The following is a 25,155-nucleotide window of genomic DNA, read 5'->3' as shown; positions in this document are numbered from 1 at the left end:
TAGAACTTGTCTCTACTAGGGAATTATTCTGTTGTTCTTAAGCAACACTGTGCAGCCGAGTCACAGAGCAACCCTGGGGAAATGCTCAGGACCCCAGTTTCTTTTGGACTTGAACTTCTGAATATGGCATTCTTCTCCACTCCAGAAAACATACAGTCCTCAGCACCCCTGGTTAGTACATGGTGGTATTAGGCAAAATCTCCTTTTGGCTGTAGAGTGGTTGGATTTTGGCTGGTTTGGGCATAATAATGCTGAGTCTCTCTGCAGGGGATCAAAGGAGAGAAGTCCGAGAAATATCCCCCAGTGTTCTCAGCTGACAGCTGAAGGAGTAACAGCTAGAGAGGGCAGCTTCATTCTGCCATTTTTCCACAGACCCACACAACCTTGGCTTCCCTATTGTTGCCCACTGGCATCTCCTTCTGAGATGGTGGCAGGGGCTTGGCCACATAGAACTTGAGTTGTGACAGTGCAATTGATGCTTCTAGCTCTGTCCCCAGAATTCCAGCTGCACAGCTAAAGTCTGGTTTGGAGTGGGGAAGCCAGAAGAGTCATGCCTTCATTCCCACTCTTCTCTATCCACAGTTTTCCAGTATTGGAACTGGAGTATGGAATCCCCAACATCTAGTCAGCAGGCAGCTTCCTGAAACCAAGATGTTCAGCCCTTCTGCTCGTTCCCCACACCACTCCCCTTCTTCCCCTGACTTAAGTTGTTCGTAGAGCCTCTTCCAGATCTAAGAAACTAATTGTGAAATACCTTTGTGATTACAGTTTATACATTTAATTAGAAGCAAGGAATTAAGCTCCCAAACACCACAAAATGAAAGCTTGAGATTTTCCTAACAAAACCTCTGCTTTCCACAAATGGGGGCTGACTCATCCATCCATCTTCTCCACAGCCCTTTCATGCTGAAGTCATCCACTTTCTTCACCTGGATTTGGAAAACTGCTGAGGTCTGGTTCAGCTTCATTCCAAAGTTGTCCATCAATAGCAGAAAGTAACTGCCTGTCGCAGGGAAAACAGGTTAAGGGCACATTCCTTGAGTTTGGGAGTCTCCCAAAGACTGTTAATACCTTGTTCCTACTAATGAGAACAGACTAAAAATGCACAATTAAATATGAAGCAGAAGGAATATCTTACTCCTGTGATTTCATTTTAAATGTATCTAGAAGACTGGGTGATATTGAAATATGTGACTTATTTCCTTCTATGAGTTGAGATAAAATGGTTCTAATTTTCTTGCTGTTTTCTGGCTTTAGGGCCCTGTGAAAGAATGTTTCTTCTTTGGCTTTTGGTGGGAATTGGATGTTTGTTGATTATGTTTAAAATATTTTGGCTTTGGGAAGCTGCACTGATAGCTGTTTCCCTCTAGTCAAATTTTTTTTTTTTTTTTTTTTTTGCCGGACGCGGGTCTCTCACTGTTGTGGCCTCTCCCGCTGCGGAGCACAGGCTCCGGACGCGCAGGCTCAGCGGCCATGGCTCACGGGCCCAGCCGGTCCGCGGCATGCGGGATCTTCCCGGACCAGGGCACGAACCCGTGTCCCCTGCATCGGCAGGCGGACTCTCAACCGCTGCGCCACCAAGGAAGCCCACTCTAGTCAAATTTAATCTCATCTTCCTACAGCTCTCATAGGTTGTGGCTCCAATATTAGCACTTCTCATATTCTACTTTATTCTATGGTGACTTATATTTCTGTTTCTCTCCTACATCAGATCTGCAGTTCTACATGGGGAAGAACCATGTCTTACACATCTTTGTATTTACCTGAGTCTAGTCTAGTACATTATATATACTCAGGTATATATATACACACACACACACACATACACCTGAGCCTAGTCTAGCACATTATATAGCATAGGCATTCAATATGTGTTAAATTAAATTGAATTCTGAAAGATCACCCAGAGAAGGGGGGCTCCAAGCGACTGTAACAATCATCTTTGTAGCAGATGCCGCAGGGTTCAACTGTGGACAGCCTGTACACATAGACAGGTCTTGCTTCTCTCTGCCTGAGGATATTCTCTGGCCACAAATGTGAGCTTGGAAGCAGACAGGTTAGGCTGCAAGTGCCACGAGTATTGCCTGAGGAGCAACCCTCAGCCGAGGAGGGACCGGCCTGGGTGGTTAAATAAGTTTGCTTCTCTACCCTCATTCTGAGGAATGTTCTACACAGTTTCCTAGATGGTTACTATATCAGGAAGTCCTGGTTACCCAACAGCTGCTGCTGCTGCTGCTTTTTTTTTTTTCATTGAGTATAATGGACATACAACTTTGTATTAGTTTCAGGTATACAACATAATGATTTGATACTTGTATATATTGTAAAATGATCACCACAGTAAGTCTAGATAACATCCGTCACCACACATAGCTACAGAATTTTTCTTGTGAGAACTTTTAAGATCTACTCTCCTAGCAACTTTCAAATATGCACTACAGTGTCATTAACTAGAGTTGCAATGCTGTACGTTATATCCCCATGACTTGCTTATTTTATAACTAGAAGTCTGTACCTTTTGCCTCTCTTTACTCATTTCATCCACACCCCATCTTTCTCCTCTGACAACCACCCATCTGTTGTTTATATCTATGAGCTTCGTTTGTTTGTTTTTAGATTCCACATATAAGTGATATCATACAGTATTTGTTTTGCTCTGTCTGACTGATTTCACTTAGCATGGTGCCCTTGAATTCCATCCATGAGTTTGCAAATGGCACGAGTTCAACAGCTCTTACACACACACACACACACACACACACACACACACACACACACTACATTTTCTTTATCCATTCATTTGTTGATGGACACATAGGTTGCTTCCATATCTTGGCTATTGTAGATAATGCTGCAATGAACATGGGGGTATATATATATATCTTTTTGAGTTAGTGTTTTTATTTTCTTTAGATAAATACCCAGAATGGAATTGCTGGATCAAATTGTAGCTCTATTTTTATTTTTTTTTTTGAAAAAAATACTGTTTTCCATAGTGGGTGCACCAATTTAGATTCTCACTAACAGCACACAAGGATTCTCTTTTCTCTATATCCTGGCCAATACTTGTTATTTCGTCTTTTTGATAATAGCCATTCTAACAAGTGTGAGGTAATGTCTCATGATTTTGATTTGCATTTCTCTGACGATTAGCGATGCTGAGCATTTTTTCATGTACCTGTTGGCCATCTGAATGTCTTTGGAAAAATGTCTGTTCAGATCTTTTGCCGTTCAGTTGCATAAGTTCTTTAGATATTTTGGATATTAACCGCTTATCAAATATGTGATTTGCAAATATTTTCTCCTTTTCATTTTGTTGATGGTTTCCTTTCCTGTGCAGAAGCTTTTTAGTTTGATATAGTCCCGCTTGTTTATTTTTGCTTTTGTTGTCTTTGTTTTCCATGTCAAATCCAAAAAAATCATTGCCTAAACGAATGTTAAGGAGCTTACCACCCATGTTTTCTTCTAGAGTTCTATGGTTTTGGGTCTTACATTCAAATCTTTAATTCACTTGAAGTTAACTTTTGTGTATGGTGGTCCAGTTGCATTCTTTTGTTGTCCAGTTGTCCCAACACTATTTTTTGAAGAGACTGTCCTCTCCGCATTTTATATTTTTGGCTCCCTTGTCATAAATAAGTTGACCATACATGCATGAGTTTATTTCTGGGCTTCCTATTCTGTTCCATTGATCTGTTTATTTGCTTTGATGCTAGTACCATACTGTTTTTTTTTCATGTTAAAAAATTTTTTTTTCAATTTTTTCAATTTTTTTTTTTGCCACACCGCATGGCTTGGAGGATCTTAGCTCCCCAACCAGGGATTGAACCTGCTCCCTCAGCAGTGAAAGCACGGAGTCCTAACCACTGGACCGCCAGGGAATTACCTTACGTATTTTTTTAACTGAAGCGTAGTTGATTTACAGTGCTTCAGGGATACAGCAAAGTGATTCAGTAATACGTATATATATTATGTATATTCTTTTTCAGATTCTTTTCCACTGTAAGTTATTACAAGATACTGAATATAGTTCCCTGTGCTACACAGTAGGTCCTTGTTATTTATCTATTTTATATATAGTAGTGTGTATATGTCAATGCCAAACTCCTAATCTATCCCTCCCCTCCCCTTCCCCCTTTGGTAACCATAAGTTTGTTTCCTAGGCCTGTGAGTCTGCTTCTGTTTTGTAAATAAGTTCATTTGTATCATTTTTTTAGACCAGATATAAGTGACATCATATATTTGTCTCTCTCTGATTTACATCACTTAATGATAATCTCTAGATCCATCCATGTTTCTGCAAATGGAATTATTTCACTCTTTTTTATGGCTAATATTCCATTGTGTATATGTGAATGTAGATGTGTGTGTATATATATATATGATATATATACATATATATATCATATATATATATATCATATTTTCTTTATTCATCTGTGATGGACATTTAGGTTGTTTCCATGTCTTGGCTATTGTAAATAGTGCTGCAATGAACATTGAAGTGCATGTAAATATCTTTTCAAATTGTGGTTTTCTCTGGATATATGCCCAGAAGTGGGATTGCAGGATTATATGATAACTCTATTTTTAGTTTTTAAAGGAACCTCCATACTGTTCTCCACAGTGGCTGCACCAATTTACATTCACACCAACAGTGTAGGAGGGCTCCCTTTTCTCCACACCCTCTCCAGCATTTATTATTTGTAAACTTTTTGATAATGGCCATTCTGACTTGTGTGAAGTGGTACCTCATTGCAGTTTTGATTTGCATTTCTCTAGTAATTAGCGATGTTGAGCATCTTTTCATATGCCTGTTGGCCATCTGTATGTCTCCTTTGGAGAAATGTCTGTTTAGCTCTTCTACCCATTTTTTGATTGGGTTGTTTATTGGATATTGAGCTCCATGAACTGTTTGTATATTTTGGAGATTAATCCCCTGTCAGTCACATTGTTTGCAAATATTTTCTCCCATTCTGTTGGTTGTCTTTTCATTTTGTTGATGGTTTCCTTTGCTCTGCAAAAACTTTTAAGTTTAATCAGGTCCCATTTGTTTATTTTTGCTTTTGTTTCCAGTAATCTAGGAGACAGATCCAAAAAAAATATTGCAGCAATTTATGTCAAAGAGTGTTCTGCCTATGTTTTCCTCCAGGAGTTTTATAGTAACTGGTCTTACATTTAGGTCTTTATTCCATTTTGAGTTTATTTTTGTGTATGGTGTTAGTGAATGTTCTAATTTCATTCTTTTGCATGTAGCTCTACAGTTTGCCCAGCACGAATTATTGAAGAGGCTATCTTTTCTCCATTGTATATTCTTGCCTCTTCTGTCATAGATTAGTGCATGGGTTTATTTCTGGGCTTTCTATCCTGTTCCATGGATCTGTGCGTCTGTTGTTGTGCCAGTACCATACTGTTTTGATTACTATAGCTTTGTAGTATAGTCTGAAGTCAGCGCCCCTGATTCCTCCAGCTCCGTTCTTTCTCAGGATTGTTTTGGCTATACAGGGTCTTTTGTATTTCCATACAAATTAAAAAAATTTTTCTTCCATTTCTGTGAAAAATGCCATTGGTAATTTGGTAGGGATTACATTGAATCTGTAGTTTGCCTTGGGTACTATGGTCATTTTAACAATATTGATTCTTCCAGTCCAAGAACATGGTATATCTTTCCATCTATTTGTGTGGTCTTCAATTTCTTTCATCAGCATCCTATAGTTTTCAGATTTCAGGTCTTTTGCCTCTGTAGGTAGGTTTATTCCTAGGTATTTTTTTTTTTTGGTACAATGGTAAATGGGATTGTTTTCTTAATTATTCTTTATGATATTTCATTGTTAGTGTATAGAAATACAACAGATTTCTGTATATTAATTTTGTATCCTGCAACTTTCCTGAATTCATTGATGAGCTCTAGTAGTTTTCTGGTAGGTGTCTTTAGGATTTTCTGTGTATAGCATCATGTCATCTGCAAACAGTGACAGTTTTACTTCTTCTTTTCCAATTTGGATTCCTTTTATTTCTTTTTCTTCTCTTATTCCTGTGACTAGGACTTCCAAAACTATGTTGAATAAAAGAGGTGAGAGTGGAAATCCTTGTCTTGTTCCTTTTCTTAGAGGAAATGCTTTCAGTTTTTCACTGTAGAGTAAGATGTTAGCTGTGGGTTTGTCACATATGGCCTTTATTATGTTGAGGTATGTTCCCTCTTTGCCCATTTTCTGGAGAGTTTTTTTTTTTTTAATCATAAATTGATGTTGAATTTTACCAGAAGCTTTTTCTGTATCTATTGAGATGATCATATGGTTTTTATTCTTCAATTTGTTAATGTGGTGTATCACATTGATTGATTTGCAGATATTGAAAAATCCTTGCATCTCTGGGGTAAATCCCACTTGATCATGGTGTATGATCCTTTAAATACATTGTTGGATTCAGTTTGCTAGTATTTCTTTTTTTAAAGAAGATGTTGGGGGTAGGGGTTTATTAATTATTTTATTTTTGCTGTGTTGGGTCTTCATTTCTGTGCAAGGGCTTTCTCTGGTTGTGGCAAGTAGGGGCCACTCTTCATCATGGTGCACGGGCCTCTCACTATTGCGGCCTCTCTTGTTGCGGAGCACAGGCTCCAGATGCGCAGGCTCAGTAGTTGTGGCTCATGGGCCTAGTTGCTCCGCGGCATGTGGGATCTTCCCAGATCAGGGCTCGAACCCGTGTCCCCTGCATTAGCAGGCAGACTCTCAACCACTGTGCCACCAGGGAAGCCCCTACTAGTGTTTTGTTGAGGATTTTTGCATCTATATTCATCAGTGCTATTGGCCTGTATTTTTCTTTTTTGTGTGATATCTTTGTCTGGTTTTGGTATCAGAATGATGGTGGCCTCAAAGAATGAATTCGGAAGTGTTCCTTCCATACTGTTTTGATTACTATAGCTTTGTAATATGGTTTGAAATCAAGGAGCATGATGCCTCTGGCTTTGTTCTTTTTTCTCAAGATTGCTTTGGCTATTTGGGGTAACTACAGCTTCTTAACACACTCTATTAACTTTCTTCCCTTCCGTGTTTCACATTCCCTCACTATGCTTTACTGGGATCAACAGCCAAATAAACAACTTCACCCAAATCCTTGCTATAGTGAAGTGCTACAGGGGAAACCAAACAGAGCCTATTAAAAATTAAAAAGCATTAGAGACCATGACTAGGCCATCAGTGAGAACAAGGATCAATAAACAGAACCTGTTGCCTTTGCTCTTCAAATGAATGAGCTGGAGAGGCACATAAAACAGGATTCTGTGGATGAGTCTGAAGCTCTGTGGAGCTTTTGAACAAGGGGAGAGTGAAATTCTACTTCTGGACAAGAAATGGAGTTGATGCCTTATAGAGAGGCTCAGAGTAGAGAAATAGAAATTCAAGCTTAGACCAGTAGGAGAAGGAACTCACTGAGGACTAGAACGAGGCTCTGTTTCAGACCAAATGACCAGAACAGGAACGTGATATAGTGGAAGAAAGGGCTTCCGAACTCACAGCCACAGAAATCTTCAGGAGAGGGGTGAGGAAGAGGCATTTATCACCTGGCACAGGAGAATTTAAAGCCTGGATTGGTGGGGGCACTTGGTCCATATCTGGGCAGAATGCAAGAGAGGGGGGTCAAAGGGTAGGAGAGGATCTGGGACTCCATGCCAATTAGGAACACCGTCTTAGGCTTGGGTCTCAAGCCCCAGTGATTAGAACTTGTGTGGTTTTAGCTGCTTTATATTCATTTCTTAGTAAGAGTGTGTATGTGTTACTTGTCTCAACTGAAACACAGGGCAAAACTGTGAAACTAGTGTTCTTCTAAATATCTGTCAACACAAAGTCTTAGCACATCCTTAGTCTTGTGACTGGGCGTGGCACTCTCCCAAAGCCAGAGACCTGTGATAAAGAGAAGGGAGAAGGCCAACAGGGAGAATGGAAGGGATCTGTTATGTGTTGCTTTATGAATGTGCTTTATTTGGTTACGAGATCTATTCCTGGAATCAATTCTAAGGTATTCTATTAGGTGCACTTTTGGTGCACAGATTGAAAAATAATGGCAAATCCCTCCTCTGGGTTTGACAGTTTGGTAATTGGTGAGGTGGTTTCTTTGGAGGCCAGTTCCCTCCTAAGGCAAAAATAAAATAAAACAAAACATTTTCCACTGATTTTTTGCCTGCAGAAGTAGGTGGACTGTATTGGAAGATCTCAGTTCTAACTCACCATTTCTGGGACCTTGGGCAGGTCTTCAGCATATGCCTCTTTCCTCACCTATAAAACCAGGGGGGTGACAAGCCATCCTGAATAGCTCCTGGAGTTCTGTGATCCCAGGTGAGATGATTGGGTCTGGAGAGGCTGTTTTCAGGGCTGGCCAGAAGGGCCTGCCTATGTGAATATATTCTTCAGGGCGAGCTTTGATTCAGCACATTTGGTTGCTTTGGCCTCTACAGAGAGGAGAAGGTAAGAGCCTTTCTGAAAATCCTTTTAATTGAAACTATTTTGGGTCTAAGTTCTGTTTATATGCTCTCTTTCCCTTGTCCTAAGCTGTTTCTTTTTCTGTGTCGCCTCAAAAACAGCTACTTTTGTTGAAGTCTAAATGAGTATTTTTGATTTCAAGATAAGTTTTCCTTTTTAAACCTGTCCTGTGGAGAGTGGCGGAGGGGAAAAGTAAGCTGGGTTTGAGCAAGGGGAGTGAGGGGCCTGTGTGGGCCACATGTTTTGTCTGACCCGCAGCCATGCTCTGGGTTTCTGCACTTTGGGAGTTCTGCTCAGATGCTGTCATAAATTTTAGTGCTAAGATGGCAGGGCATGCTTGATCCTCTCACACATGTAACTGGGCTGTTGGCCGTAGAAGGGTGGACAGGCTTATTATAAGGAGCACTTGGTCTCTTGAGCTCAATCCCCCAACTAGAGGTATATGTTTCACAGTTACATGCAGGGAATTTTATTCTAGGCCAGCTAGACTCTGACACTGAATCCTTTTCCTACTTAAACTTTATACCTATGAAATTGGCTTCCAATTATCTAAGACTTCATGGTTCTGTACTTTTCTCAAACCCTTTCTATAGGCTACAGACTATGATTTTACAATCTAGGTGAAAGGTAAGCAGCAACCAAAGCTCCTAGCAAGGAGTCTTGTTATGGTGAGAGAGGAGGGGAAGAACCCCTTACCTTATGGTTGGTCTATAGTAAACAATTTCAAATTTACTATTACTATTGACATATTTACATGATTATATAAGAAGACAAGTTGACCAATTATGACCATTAAGATGTATAGCTCTGAGCCCCGTTTTCCTACCAGTAGCGGCCAGAGTGGCCTCTTTAGTTCCTTTTGTCTAATCTAACTATGGAGCCACACAGCACTTTTGTTTTTTCAATATTTTCTGAGCACCTACTTTACTCTTGACACTAGGTTTTGAAACACAAACATAAATACAAATACTTATGATACACCCTTGCCTTTGAAGGAAAGCAGACTTACTTTTCCCATGTGTTGACTTTAGGTGATTTACAAAATAGGAGTTGCTGGGGGGTTACTGTCCGTGTAGAAGGTGGCATTGTTTTTAGGAATCTAATAGCTCTTTCACTGTGACCCATGATTATAATAATGCTGACGTTTGCATAATGCTTTGCAAAGATTTTTCATATTTAATTTCATTTGCTCTTCACAAGAATTCTGTGAGGCAGGTTGCCAGAGTATCATTACCTTTAATTTACAGAGGAAGAACCTGAGGCAGGAAAAGGTCAGTGACCTGCCCAAGGTCAATAGCTAGCAAGTGGTGAAACCAAATCTCGAACTCTGATCTTGTGACTCTGCTAATTCAGAAGTCTTATTGCCATTCCGCCTCCTTTAGGAAAGAATGAGGAACAGCGCTGTGAGCCCACTGAGGGCAGAGAGATTATCTTGCTTCCCTGAAGGTCCTCCCTACCCCTAGCCCCTAGCACATTGTCTGGTATAATCAGGCAATAGTGCAGGTTTATTGAGTGAGATTAAAGCCCATCAATGAGAGAGAATAAAGAGATGGCCACCTTCACATTACCAGACTGTAAAGATTCTGATGATAATCTATTCTACTTTGTTCTTGCCCACCAACCTGCATTGCATTGCCCATAAATATTTGTTTGTATGGAACATTTCATCACCCAGCAGTCTAGGGCATTCCTGGGTAGACGGGAGCCTGAAAGTAACACTATCGAATTTGCAGAACTGTCCGCTCACGCTGTAGCCTATCTTATCTTCAGTCCTATGACAACTTTGAGGACTCCCTTAAAGAATTTGGACTTCGTGACTGCTCCAGAGACCAGCCAAATAAACAATTTTAATAACCTCCCTGTGAATGTCATAAAGGCAGGGAGGGGTAGGGGTTGTTAGCACTGTCTTTTCACAAATACCACTACAGAGGTAAGCCAGGTGCTTGCCTCAAAGTTCAGGGCACCAGAAAATGCTCCTCTTGTTACCATCTTCAGAAATCATTCGCAGCAGAGGATTTTTAGGCTAAAGTAGGCACTTATTCCAGTCTGAAACCACAATTGCTCAACTTCAAGAAATCTGGTTAACCTCAAGTAGGTGACATTTGATGGTTTTTCCTTTTGTATGAGACGGATTTTAATTTCCTCTAAGGCATGATGTGGAAATCCTTCAGTGGGTGCCCACTGACCTGAGCTATCCAGCTTGTATTCAGGAAGTATAAAATCTATTTCAGATGAGTCTCTGTTCCCATTCTGCCCCATCAGCAAGGAAGAAAGGGGACAATTATCTGGTGATAATTACTCTGATGGCAGTAATCTCTGGCAGCTGCTAGAGAAGAAACATTGTCTCCTACCACCCCCTAACTTTTTAGAATAGAGCTCTGAAAGCTTGATAACAGGGGCTGAAGATGTGTGAACAACCTCAAAATAACTTTCTATTCACTTCCATCACCCAGGCTTTAATTAAACACAGTTCATACCTCTTCAGAGGCTTCAGATGATGTATGTTAGAGGACTTCATAAAGGAGAAGGGCCATATAAATGGTATAGGTTACTCTACGTTGTTTATTTCCTCTTACCCAAGTCAGGGGCCTTTCAAGGCTGTTGCCCTAAAAGCCTGCTTTTTCTTCCAGTGGGGGTGAAGCAGAATCGGAGATTAGATTTTCTTCTGGAAATTTTAGGAGAGGATTTTAAAGTGGAAGATATGTGAATGCAGATGGAAGATAAAATTTGGATAAGTACCACTGAGGTTTTTTTTAATGCCTTAAAGTCCTTCTTCCCATGTAAATAAACTCCTCAAAAAGTTAGAAACCATCATCAGCCTTTCTAAAAGGGAATTTTCCGTCTTTTCCCATATTTCTGTGAAGTTTAGCTATCTTTCTCACTGCAGGATTTGGAAGTAGAACCCTGCTAATGCACTACTGTAATTTTTCTAGCTGTTGTCAAAGTGGCAAAATGGGGGCAGAGAAGCACAGCTGGAGGCAGACTGTTGGTGACACAGATTGAGCTGGTCTGCTTTCACATTATAAATAAATATGCCAATTTTAATATGTTGCAACACAAGCTTTGGGTGCATTTTTAAAAATCTGATAAAAATGTTCTGGTATAGACATTCTTCTGCTTAGTCTAAACTACTTCATCAAACACTCTAAACAGAAATTGTCAGAAATATTCAGAAAGTCAAAGGGCTTTAAGAACACATTTGAATTTATTCAATAAAAGCCAGAGGCCAGTTTTTGTTGTTAACCCCTCTCTACTTTTTTCCATCCCTTCCTCAAGCCTGAAACTCCACACATCTTACTGGTCCTGATTCCTACAGAAGTTGTAAAATACCCCTTCCTCTTCCCTCCTCTGTTTTTCATCCCATGATTCCATTTCACTGATGTTGCACAATCGGTTATCATTGCATTTTCCAGCACATCCATGTTATGATTCAGCTGATGGTTGAAGGTTAATGAGTGTGGCCATAAAGAACAAGGCAAGTTTACCTCACAGGCCTTGTGAGCCCTAGAACACAATTGTAGGCTGCTTGTAGGGCCGTGTGGATCCATGGGTATATAGGCATGTGAGTTGATTGTTCCTGCCTCGAGTCCACCCCTTTAGAGTAACTCTAAAATAAATTAAACTTTAAATTTCCTGGAGGTCAGGGAGGCTAGAGCTGAAAGTTTCAACCCTCTAATCACTTGGTTGGTTCTCCTGGCAACCAGCCCCCATCCTTAGGTGAGGTCCTTACTGCGTCACCTCGTAACATAACAAACGATATCATTTAAGCTCTCATCACTTAGGAGATTTGAAACATTTTAGGAACTCTGTGCCAGGAACAGCGGAAGAAGATCAAATATATATTTATTATAAATCGTAATATGACCGCCCCCCCCAAAGATGGAATCTGTATTCTGTATGAGGATTGGTTAGTAGAATCCACTTCTACCAGCCTCAAGTTTAAACAGAGGAAAGCAGGTTCATTATTTACCTTATTCCCATGACTTAAGAGGAAAGCATGCAGAGTTTTCCTTTTCCTTCCTTATCCTCAGGAGCAGTGGGGATAGACTCCAGATTGTAGGTCCCTGGAGGAGCGAATCCTCCAGCCCTTCCTCTCCCATTTCCTCCCAAGGTCCCTTCATCTGCCTCCTTGCCCAAGCCCTTCACAGGTTGGAGAGGCCCTGCAGGCTGCTGGGAAGGTGAAGAGAGAAATTTGCTGAAGCTCTAGGCAGCTTGTAGAGTTTGTGGTCCGTGGTAAGCGGGAGGGTAAAGGAAGGCAGGGCGTTTGGGGAGTGGGGGAGGATCCACGCTGTCATTTCCACAGCTTGTGGAGTTAGGAGGGTGGTCCCCTCAGGCTGGAGGACTGCGGGCAGGGAAGCTTTGGGTTGACACTCGTGAGTGGGCTTGGAGAGAGGGCGTGTGTGGGTCCAGTGCGGTTGGAGCACTTGACACAAGCAAGCCACTGTGCTGGTGCTTTCCACACTTACCTGATGGAGTTCTCATTACACAGCTCCATGAAGCTTGTCTTCATGGCTCCACTTTACAGGGAGGAATCCACAGCTGAGGGAGGTAAAGCCACTGAACTGGTACGTAGCAGAGCCAGTGTTTGAACCCAGGTCTGCCTTACTCTAAATCCCTTGGAATCCTACTTTGGAAAGCAGGGCCTTATGGGAAGTAGTAAGACCTTGTGTAACTTAAGGCAGGTGAATGAGGTGTCAGGCAGTCTAAGGTCCAGATGCCAAAACTGGTTCTGTTTATAGTTTACATTTTTAAAAAATCCACCGTATCTTAACACACCTGCTGGTGGTTGAGAGACTCTAGTTTTTGCAGAATACTAGTGGAGTACCTTTTTATAATTCCTTTTGTGCTCTGCAGAATTGAATTTCTAAACGTCATGTGGTGTGCAGCTAGCTACAACAGCAACCCTCGGAGACGGTGGTGTGGGTGGCACAGCCCTCAGTGCTGGGGCCAGGGCCTCTCACAGGGAATTTTAAAGAAGATCATAGAAGGCAGCTCAGTTTCTCTGTGGCCAAACCACAAAATGTTGTTTTCCTTAAAGTCCCGGAATCCCAAAGGGTGTAGGCAATCCCTGTGAAAGAATGCTGAGCTCTGTAAAATGCTAAAGGGAGGAACCAGATCCCCTGGGGGTATAGACACATTAATCTACGTGAGGGAATCTGGGTGGTAGTGGAATTCCTTAAATGTTCATTACTTGGAATTGGAGTTTGCAGGTGTAGAAGTTACCTATGCCAATATCGGTCAAGGTTTACTGTGCAAAGGAATCACCTGGGGATCTTGTTAAAATGCAGATTCTGTTTTCCTGGGCCTGGGATGGGGCCTGAGATCTTCATTTCCCAGACCTCCCAGGTGATGCTGGTACCGCTGGTCCAAGGACCACACTCTGAGCAGCAAGTGTTATGCCTCCCTGCATCGTCCTTATTCCCCTTCTCTAAGCTCAGTCAAGATTCACTTACTTTGGGATAATTTTATTTAGGGAGGCAGGACAGACAAGAAAAAGGAAGCTTGCAGAATCTTCTGAGTAGATCTCAAGGAATCTCTATTGCAGCATATTATAGATGTGAAGAGATGTTGTGAGGATAACAGTAAAAACGTGGCAGTAGTCAAATAAACTTCAGAAGTATTGGGTGGAAAAGTTCAACAGATTTCTTTATTTCATGACTTCTTGGAGCCTTTAATAGGCTAGTGTGCCTTGTGACTTTCATAGGGGAATTTTTCTCAAATTCATTGGCCCAAAGAATACTTTTTTGGGGACCATATTAAGAGCATAATGTTGACCAAGACTGGCTGTTTCAGACATTGTCATAGGTGACCACACGAGAGGAGGAACTCTTGCCTAAGATACTATGTAAACATGAAATTGCCCTTATCCCCTATAGGCTAAGAGTAACTCTAAAATAAATTAAACTCTAGAAATAAAGATGAATTGAGCTGGGGGATGGATTGACTGTGGCTTCCGTGCATGTAGAATGCTGGGCCTATGACTTTGGAGAGAGAGGACTGATATAAATGGATGAGGAAGGAGTTAAGAAAATGGAAGTATTTTAGATCAACAGGGATGTGTGGCAAGAGGGAGAAAACTAGAAAATGCTTGTTTGTGGGGAGCTTAATCCACGAGGCTAGCTAGGGTAGAGTATGGAGAAATCCAGAATACAGGTGGTGGGCAGGTTCCAGGCAATTGTCATTTTTTTTATGTTCAGAGATTGAGCCTGTCTCCTTTTGGGGGGAATTCCCGACCTGACAAGACAGAGTATTCTCTCATAGAGAAGCTGAACATGACACATCATGTTTTCTTAGCCTATTTTGCAGCTAGATTCCAGGCACATTGACCTGTGCTCCCCTGATCAGAAGTTCCTGTCCTAGACTTCCGCTCAGAGCAAAAACAGGCACCTGGTGGACTCCATTCTGATGAGGATGGGACAACAATCACAGAACGTTTAGTTTCTAGAGGCAACAGGGGCTGTGATTCTGTAGCTAGTGTCCAGTGCTGGCCACATACCTAGTACCACACATAGTACATAGTACCAGGTTCAGGGTCTGTGCCCTGTGTGGGTGGCAGCAGTGCCTCCCTGGGCCAGCCCAGTGGCCCAATTTGGGGCATTGTTCTTCGTGGAGAGCCTGAGCCTGGTTCCGCATCATCCTAGGAACTGCAAGCTTCCCATTTGCTTCTCGTAGCTTCCTTTTCTGCTTAAATGAACAAGAGTTGATTTCTGTTGCTTGCCGCTTAGAATCCTGACAGACATAGAGGATGGATGGAAGTTTTCAACTCAGCCTCAGATAGCCCCAGAGAGCATTTTTAATCTGAATTCTAGGGTGAACTTTGGGGTTTGTGAAGGAAGGTTTGTGTGGCTTGAGGGTCAAGGTCAAAGGCACCCTGGTGAGGCGGTTAGGTGACAAGGCAGGTGAAGAAATGAATATTACTGAGTGAGCATTCACAAGTGCCAGCTAGATGCTCTTATCTATATTTTTCTCATCGTAATCTTGTGAAATAGATGTTGTTATCCTCATTTTGCAGAAGGGGAAGCTGAGCTATGGGGAGTATAATTAGTAAGTGTTGGACTAGCATTCCAGCGAAGGGCTGTCTGACTCTATTTATCACTACATCAGGACATTTGGTCCACAATTATTTACAGAGTACCTTCTATGTGTGAGACATGACGATAATCCTAGGCGATACCTGCCTTCATGGAGGTTAAGATCTGCTATAGGAGATACCCACTAAAGTAACCACAAACTAGGGAGGAGAGCTAGAATGAGAATATGTAACAGGGAAGCCTGGCCTCGATATAGATGTGTGGAGGGGAAATGGTTTCCCTGAAGGGGTGCCCTTTGAATGGGGTTTCAAGGGCTGGGTAGGAGGTAACTAGGTTGAATGGAGACAGGGAGAAGTGCTCTCCTAGCAGGGAGAACTAAGTACAAGCCAGACACATCCCATGCTTGGTTAGTAACCTGAGATTTCCCGCAGTGTAGCACACTGCTTTTGTGGATTCATTGGTCATCTGCTCTATTAAAGAAAAATACAGGAGAGCAATGAAAAAAAAAGGGTCAGAGTTTCAAGGCTATAATAGAAGAAAAACCCTGTTCTTGTGGGAAATGTTCCTGGAACCACCTGTTTGCACAAGACCTGTCTTCCTCTATCTTGGGAAATAAGTGTCCTGCTGATTTCTGAATGGAGAATGAGAAATAGGGATGAACAAAGGACACCCCCCCCACCACCGCCCTTCCCTGCCACAACAGTGCCAAGCTTGTTGCTGGCTGCTGCAGGTGGGCAGGAACCACAGTGAGGGAAGAGAGGGTGGCACAGTGTACAGGGAGACCTGCCACCCATTTCTGCATGGACTTAGGATAGATAGAGTCAGATGAATTGAGCTTCTGGGTTCCATTTCTCTGGACACTGCCCTTTTTCTCTTCTGGGAGATGCTCCTTGTCAAAGGACATGTTGCAGAATGATATGGGAAATATTCTTATTTTACTTAGAGCAAATTTGGGAGGCATAAAAATTTAAATACAAGGTCCAATCAGATTTTTTAAAAGCTAAAATCATCACCTTCTGTCTACTAAAATCCTATGTGACAGTTAAAGCTCAGCTTCAAAGTCACCCCCTCCAGGAAGCCTTCCTTGATTATGTCAAACAGACGTTATGTCTCATGCCCTTGGACCTCCCAGTACTCTGCAGGGCACCATTCTTGGGGCACACACGGATCGTATCTGCTTTGGTATGGTGGTTATTTGGGTCCATGTCTTATCTTCCCAGCCCCATTGCAAGTTTGATGAGTAGAGGAAGTATGTATCATATAGTATTGTAATATCCAAAGTGTTTTGTGTACGGGAGCTGCTCTCTGAAAAAATTTGTGAGCAGACTAGAAACTGAAAGTTGATCTTCTGTAAAAATCTCTCATTTTGTCACCTATTCAAGTACCTATTAAAGTGCAGAGTACATTATAATGAGAGCTAAAAATAGAATTGAAAAGATAAGGCTTGGCGTATATGCCCTGGTTTATTGCATGGAATAACCAAGGAACGGAGCCCCTTATGTAAGCCTTTCAATAAGCCACTGGAGAATAATGTGGAATAGGAAATCTGGATTCAAGTCCTGGTTCTGCTATGTGCCTGCTGTATGAGCTTAGACAAGTCACTTGACCTCTCTGAATTTGGATTTTCTTATTTGTAACGTGTGGCAAGTGCTCTGTCTAACTTGCGGGACTTCAGAGAGAACTAAAGAAATAGCACAGCGGTGCTTTTCCTCCTCCCTGTCCAGGGTATTTCTTGTGGTGGATGCTAACAGAACAGGGGGAAAGGACCCTGGCGTCCTGTCTCCATCCTCTTGCTGCAGCCTGAGAGAGGACACATGAGCCCGTCACGCCCCTTACACACAGGTTTCAAGGCTGGGGCCGTACATTCTGCTTCAGTGCAAGTGTGTCTTGGGCTCGTCATGTCCATTTGTGAATTAACAGGCAGGACAAGTTGTCCATTTCCCAGTCACTTTCACAGAAGTCAGTTGGTGTCATAAATTATTATATATCATTTGTCCTCTCAAAGTGGGTCCTTTCTTATGTGGAATGAGGACACTAATGCTCTCAAGAAGGGCTGGACTGACTTCTGAGGAGGCATTTTCTGTGGAAGTGCCCTCTCATGGGATGGGATTTGTTAGTCAGGGCAGTAGTCAGACCCACATGTGTTGGGGTACAAACTCTGGGGTCAGTTGCTGTGGCCACACCTTGGGAAGCTGCACACTTCACTTGGGTTTGGAGTAAAGCAGCTTGCACAGCGGTTCCGAAGAGGAGCCTCCAGGGCACGCTCCCCCAGATGGATATTCTGCTGCAAGCCTGAAAGCAGGCTTCCCACCCTCTCCCTGGAGTCTGGGATTCAGTGAAACCCAGGCATGCCAGGAAGAGCTCAGCGGATCAGGCTTTGAGAACAGTTTCGGCTCAGTATGAGGACTGGGTAAGTTCTTGGTTTCAGAGAAGATACTTTTAGGTATGTGGGAAAAAAAGGGGAGAAACCAAGATGCAAAGTCTGGCTTCCATTGGTCAGGGTCAGCCTGGGCTGTGGTGTTAAGGGGGTTTCGGCGGTCACTGTTGTTTCCGTTGCTCTGGCAGCCAGAGGAGAAATAGACTACGCCCAGTGCAGGTGCACTGGGGTTGAAGGGGCCCATTTCCTCCAGCAGTCCTGGCCAGCCTGGAGACAGAGACCTCGGAACTCCTCCAGGATGGCTAGCTGAAGGTTTCCGGCTGTGGAGACCAAAACATGAATTCAGGGGCTTTGCCTACGGGGGTTGCCGGCAGTGCCTGGGTGGTGCCCTCCCTGTCAGCACCGGAAAGCTGGGTCCGGGGTTTGGAAGGGTCAGCGGGATCTCCTGCCTTTCCCTGCTTGGCTTTCCTGCCTCTGGCAGCTGCAGCTGCAGCAGTTGCATCCTGCATCCCGTTGAGGAAGCTTAGTGCGGGGTCAGACCCAGGTCTTGCAGCTCCACCCTGGAGCTCTGCTGAGAAGCTGCGGCAGAAGGGAGGGTGTCGGGGCCCCCTCACTCTGGTGCCTGCCCTCCTGTGCTCATGGATCCTCCCCGAGCCACTCTGCTGTGCATACCATACCCCCAGGGGCTGTCCCTCGTAAGGGGCTCAGGGTGACAGCCTCTAGGGTCTGACAGACACAGGTTCTGTGAGGTGGAAATAGTCAAACCTACTACAAAGACTTGTGAGGAGGAAGTTTCGCACCTGGCACACAGCAGGTACTCAATAAATGGGACCTTTACTCCTTGCCTAAGGGCCAGAATTTAAGATGCATTTCTGCCTCTCTGAGCTTACTGCTGCGACCACTCCCTTACCAGAAGTTTCAAGACCGAGAGCATTCAGCCAACCCCATCCTGCAACTCTCTCTACTCATATCCAGAAACTCTCCTCCTGCCACCTCCACTGTTACCACCTTGGCCCAGCACCATTATCTCTTGCCTGGATTATTGCAGTTGCAATAATGAGACGTAGAGGTTATTGGAACAGGCAGGAAGATGGAAGGGAAGTAATTGAAATAATTTCCTCCCACAAGCCTCACATAGGAATGAAAATTAATCTCTGCCCGTAAAGAGGTAAATTGGAGGCACCTACTGGGAGAAGGGAAATGTCTCCAATTAGGACTCACATGGTTTGGCAGCCTCCAGTGAGATGCCAGTTGCCCCAGTGACTCTCTGGGTCCTTTCCTCTCCCTCATATTTTTCATTAAGACTTGATGTAGAGATAAGAGTAAGATTCACTTAAAGTAATGTGAGGAACTATGAGGCCAGCAGGAAAGTAAAAATCCTGCCAATGGCTGCGAACTCTAATCTTCTCAAACTGAATAGACTCAGAGTTGCATCTGGAATTGTGTGTGCTTGGCAAACGTGAGGTGAAACCCCTCTGAAAAACATCTGACAGGAATTGCCTCTTCACGAAATGTGAAAAGAAGCTCCCACCCAATTATTAAGAGGCTGCCTAAGAGGAAAGAAAAAGTTTGTGCAGCTAACACAACACGCGGCTTGCCAAAATCATCCTGCCCTAATTCTCTTGTCAGCAGAGCTGCTTTTCCCAAGAGCAAGTAACTCGTGATTTGGTTGCTTGATTCTGCTGGCCACTCCTGCTGCGAGCCCCTCACCCCACCCAGGACCCCCTGCCCAGACCTCACCCCCTCTGCGCATTTTCACTGGTGGGGTATTCTTCAGGGCTTGAAACCTCAGAAATTCTGCTGAGATCACAATGATCTACACTCAGGATGTAAATGGCCGCGAATGTCATGTTGCTTATCTTGCTCTGTGCAACACCCAGCAGCTGCTGGCGTTTAACGAGGAGGCGGCACAGGGCTCTGAGAATAGTCCTGTGTGTGCTTTGTTCATGCATTTTGCAGCTGATTTAAGAGCAAGAAAGGAACAAAACCGATCTGATGTCTTTACTCCAGAGATCGTCCACATCCTTCCTAGGGCAGGAAGAGCAGGTGACTGGGACACCGGACGTTTGGCAAGCTGGTGGCTTTCCTCCATTGGCATGCTTTGCCGGGGTTTTCATGAAAAGACAATGACCTTTACAGAAAACAATGACCTTTGCAGAGATCTCTAAACCCTGGCAACTCAGCAGCAAGTTCAGTTCCAAAATCGTTCCTCTTGCCTTTCCCAACAGACTTGAACAACTAGAAAGAAAGGAAGGAACTTAAAAAAAAAAAAAAAATCACCCAGTTTTTGGCAAACCTTAGGCACTCTTTCCCCCACCTTGTAATTAAGGCAGAAGTAAACAGTAACAGAATACCAAATTGCTGCTTGCTTTGGTATAGGTGCCCAGGTGGAGCTGCTGGTGGTACAGCCCTGTGCCTTGAGACAGAAGGGCAGCCTCCCTGGAGAGCATTCCAGTGGGTCCCCAAATCTGACGTATCAAGATTAAGACCTGAGGATTTGGAGCAGAGTGACAAGAAAGGGTGAGTCATCTGGGCATCATCTGAAAAAGGAAAAAGTTTCCTCCTCCTTTAAGTTTACCGTCTCCCCACCAACTCGGAACCCCTTCTTGTTTTTGGAGGTCATCTCCTGGATGGTACTGCCTCACCTTGAAGAGGCTGGTGGGTCTAAGGAACCCAGAGCATTCCCTGTTGAGCAAAGTGTGTGTGAGGACTCTTCATCAGACTGGCTTGGTCTGTGTCCTGCCTCTGCCACTCACCAGCTGAGTGAACCCAGATGAGTTGTTCACCTCTAAGCTTCGGTTTTCTCAACTCTAAAAGCAGAATAGTATTTACCTTATAGGGTGCCTGTGAGGCTAAAATGAAACAGTGTAAAGTGCCTTCCACATAAGAACCACCTAACCACCGATGTTGCACGTATCAAGAGTTCATTTCTTCTTACTGTTAAGTAGGACTCTATTGTGGCTCTACCGCAATTCGTTTATCCATTCAGCTGTTGATTTGACATTTGCGTTGCTCCCAGTTTTTGGCTATTACAGATAAAGCTGCTACTATTTGTGTACGAGTCTTGTATGGACATAGTTTCCCTTTTCTCTTGGGTAAAATACTTAGGAGTAGAATGGCTAGATCATACAGTAGGTGTATGTGTTGATATAACTTTTTAAGAAAATGTCAAACTACTTTCCGAAGTGGTTGCACCATTTTACATTCTCACCCGCAGTGTATGAGAGTTTTAGTTGCTCCACAATCTTGCTAACACTTGGTATGGTCGGTCTTTCTAATTTTATCCACTCTAATAGGTGTGTAGTGGTAAGTGATTCACATTTACTTTGAGTTGCAGTGAAAATATTTAGGTGAGCATTCTGTGTCATTCATTCATTGAATTCATACCGTTCATTCACTGCATACTGAATAGGCCATAAAGCTCAGATATTATCTGAAGACAAACACTGGTGACATTTAATCCCTGGCGCACAGTTGGTTGCATCTGACTCAGAAGATTAAGTGAATTTCAAGCAGCAGCAGCCTAATGATTCAGTGCTGTAGACCCCTTAATTTTCTTCCCATCTCTCCTACTAAAGCCAAATAATTGCTGTGATTTCATTACTTCGCCTATGAAACCAATAATAATCCTGGTCAGTATCACCTTTAGCACTTATTGCTGATAATAACAAACATCATAAGATTGGCAACTCTATTAAGTTTGCCCCTGTGTTTATAATAGTGAGGTTGGTGAAAATGTTCACTCCTTTATAGGACCCACAGGAGAAATTTAATTCTAATCTTAGTTCTAGGAATAGCTTTGTTTTTCCTGAACAAATGGTTTGTTTTCATCTGATGGATGCTGGGAATAGTGGTGTTACTTTCTTCATACTGGTAGCCAAGAACTCAGAGCCTGATTTGTTTTCTCTTCCATAGCAAGTAGATAAGATTTATATTATATGTTTTCCAAACTAACTCTTGCCTGGCTCCAGCTTACCTTCCTATTTGATTTTCTATTCGCTTTATTTTCCTTACTAGTTAAAAGACTTTAAATGATTTTATTTCTTAAAGATACATGTTTATAATCAGAATTTAAAGGCATAAATTAAGTCTTCTCTCACTCCTGCCTCAAAGCCTGGTTCCTTTCCCCAGGGGCAACTGCTGTTACTGTTTTGTTGCATGTCTTTCCTGAGATAATCTGTGTGAATGTAAGTGTATTTATGGGGTGGGTAGCACATATTTGTAAGCAGTTTGTTGAATGAGTTGGAGTTTATAGGGTATAAACAGAAAGTAACTTTATTTCTGCTCATTCCAGGATTCTTGAAATTTACTCTGTTGTTTTCTTGCCTGCCCGTGGATGAATTCTCTGGTAAATCCCTTAGTTTTTCTAGTCACTTTCTGGTATTAACAGATGCCTCACTTTCATTAAAAAGTCTGGACTTATATAGAATCAAAACATCAGTCTCTGTTGGCAATAAAAACATCTCCCCTTCTCTGGCTGGGGCCTGGCTGTGGCTCGCATGTGCCCAGAGGCTCAGCCTGCCTCCCCACCAGCTCCCAGCCCTGCTCTTCTGCTGCTCTTCTGTACTCACCCTGCTATCTCTGACTCTTCCAGGGTTGGTGGGCTGGGTGGATTGCACCTGCAGCTTTCCTTTGAGAAACACCCTTGGGCTGCTGAAGCCTCTTCACCCATGGGTGTAGAGATCTGGGTGTGCCTGGAAATCTGGGGGTTTATATCGTTCCCCTTTGCCAGGGAGCCAACGCCTGAATGGAATGGGATAATGAAAGTCTAGCCCCCTTGCTGCAAAATGGACAAACTCCGAGATATAATTTATATTCTAGAGCTCCCTGTGGGGTCAGCCTGAGGCTAGGGCTGTGCTGGAAATCTCATCCTCCCTTGGCTTCTCCCTCCCTGTTATGTTTCCCCTCACCTCTTACCAGATTTTCTGAGTACACTTCCTTAAGAAATCACTAACTTGCACAGGAACCCTCATTTCAGGGTCTGCTTCTCAGGAACTAACCTAAGACAGCAATTATCCAAATACTGATAAGGCCCCTCCAACCACAGTTCTCTTGTCTTGGCCAAAGCCTGCTGGGAAAGGGCTACCTACAACTCTCCCCTCAGGTCCTGGCTTCCAGGGTCCATCCCTTGGACTCTTGGTTGGGGTCTTTAACTCTGGATAAAAAGAGCAAAACTCAGTGTTAAGTCATCACACATATTTTCTTCTTCACCTTAAAAATGTTATTAATTATATATACCTTCTATTGTGTAAATAAGTACCCACATTTTTTCTAGTTGTTCTCCTTCAGTTAATTGGATCAAATACACAAATAACCAGCCATTCTTTAATGAGGACTTTCTGTTCTTTTGGTTGGGTAATATTTGTTTCTTGTAGCTTCCACAAATGAAAAGCTGTAGCTCCTGACCTCTTACATTTTTGGAAAGTTTACCCATTGTTTTTACATTTCTATTGGTGGATAATAAAATTCTTAGGTCACACCTTGTTCTTGAGGACTTTGTTGGCCTTGCTTTACTGTTTTCTAGCACTGATTTTTTGTTTTCACCTTCTGTAAGTGACTTGATAGTTTTTTTCATGATACTAAAATGATTCTTTTTTTTTTTTTTCTTATCTTTGTAGTTGAACAATTGTGCTGTGATATTTTTTTCCTAGGGGCAAGATGTACCTTTCAATTTGTAAATTTAAATATTTCCTTTCTTTGGGGAAAATATATAGCTTCTATATCCAAAGAATCAATTTTATTATTCAAAACGTTGCACTCCTAGGATTGGCTGATGGGGCTGGATTTGAAGAGTTGTGTTTGATATAACTCTCTAGAGAATGGCAGACCTCCTTGCAAGGACTGCCTTGTCTTGGGGGGCTGCCACCTGAGCAGAAGTCACTTTCAATTGTATCTTGAAATATTTTACTGTTCCATTATTTGGGTTCTCTTCTTCAGGTTCTCTTCAGGTTCTCTTCTTCTCCCTTAATCTCTTCCATATTCATCATCTTTCTTTTCTAAACTTTTTTTTTTAACCATCTGCTTACTTCCATTTTGTTTTACTCACTTTTCTTACCACATCCTCCATTTATTTTACTGTATTTGCATCAGGGACTCATCTCCTTAACGTACATTCAATGTGAACTTCATTCTTGTGATGCTATAATTTTTTTCTTCCACTTCTTTTCTAAATTCTGTCAGTTCCTGTTTCATCTACTTCTGTCTTTTCATCCTTTCCCTCAGTGCTTGTGTCTCTGTTCTGTGTTCTTGGTTTGCAGTGGCAATCCTGGATATTTTCTCTTTGCTAAGGAGCACATCACTGTATCATCTCTGTTTTCTACCAGTTCCCAGGAATCCCTGTAATAGTTGAACTTCCCAAGGATGTTGGATTCAAGTTCTACTCAGGAAGCAACAAGGACCAGTAGGCTTGGGAGCTGGGCAGATTTTTGGCCAAATCCAGACTCTGCTACTTACAAGTTGGGTTATCTTGAGGGTATTGGTCTCTCTGAGCCTCAGTCACGTCATCTGTAAAACAGATATGGTATTACTTCATAGGGCTGTTGTGAGGATTAGATAAAATAAATAACGTAAAGGGTCTAGCTCAGAGTCTGCCTTACATAAGGTGCTTAATAAATGTTCCCTTTCTGTTTTGTTTTTTTCTAATTAAACTGATGGATAGGTACAAGCTATTTTACCATAACAAGAAGAGACTTTGGGGCTTCCCTGGTGGCGCAGTGGTTGAGAGTCCGCCTGCCGATGCAGGGGACGTGGGTTTGTGCCCCGGTCCGGGAGGATCCCACATGCCGAGGAGCGGCTGGGCCCATGAGCCATGGCCGCTGAGCCTGCGCATCCAGAGCCTGTGCTCCGCACAGCAGTGAGAGGCCCGTGTACCGCAAAAAAAAAAAAAAAAAAGAAGAGACTTTGTCTTAAATGCTATTTAACTATCACTCTAAAGCACCCATCACAATGATGATAGTAGAAAATATTTATTGAAGGCTTACTATTTTCTAGGAATTTTGCTAAATTTATTACGTATATTCTCATTTAATTGTTCAGCATCTCTATGAGGTATGTCATATCATTATGCTCGTTTTACAGTTGAGGAAATTGAGCCTTAAGTAATATGTTGCTCAAGGTAGTAAGTGACAGATCCACAGCTTGGTCCATGGCCAACGTCAGTGGCCATGTCTTAATCACTGTCACATATTGTTCATGCATTGTGATCTTCCCCTGTGCTTGGAGCAATAGCAGAAGCAAAAAAGTGTGAGTTATCATGCCTGGTTTGGGGAAGCTCGTA

General features: G+C 42.7%; 1 long non-coding RNA gene across 2 annotated transcripts in view; it reads left to right on the top strand.

Annotated features, from left to right (window-relative positions):
* The window catches only part of LOC141278184 (uncharacterized), a 211,737-nt gene that overhangs the window by 14,491 nt on the left and 172,091 nt on the right, over positions 1-25,155 (top strand). The window contains exon 1 of one of the 2 annotated variants that reach the window (XR_012330525.1): positions 20,072-20,399. The exons of the other annotated variant lie outside the window; for it this stretch is intronic. This is a non-coding gene — a long non-coding RNA (uncharacterized lncRNA). Of the gene's footprint in view, positions 1-20,071; positions 20,400-25,155 lie in introns of those variants that run through there. 2 annotated transcript variants of the gene reach the window in all.

This window comes from Tursiops truncatus, chromosome 3 (assembly GCF_011762595.2).
Source record: "Tursiops truncatus isolate mTurTru1 chromosome 3, mTurTru1.mat.Y, whole genome shotgun sequence".
NCBI classification, from domain to species: domain Eukaryota; kingdom Metazoa; phylum Chordata; class Mammalia; order Artiodactyla; family Delphinidae; genus Tursiops; species Tursiops truncatus.
This window is presented reverse-complemented; position numbering and strand designations above follow the sequence as displayed.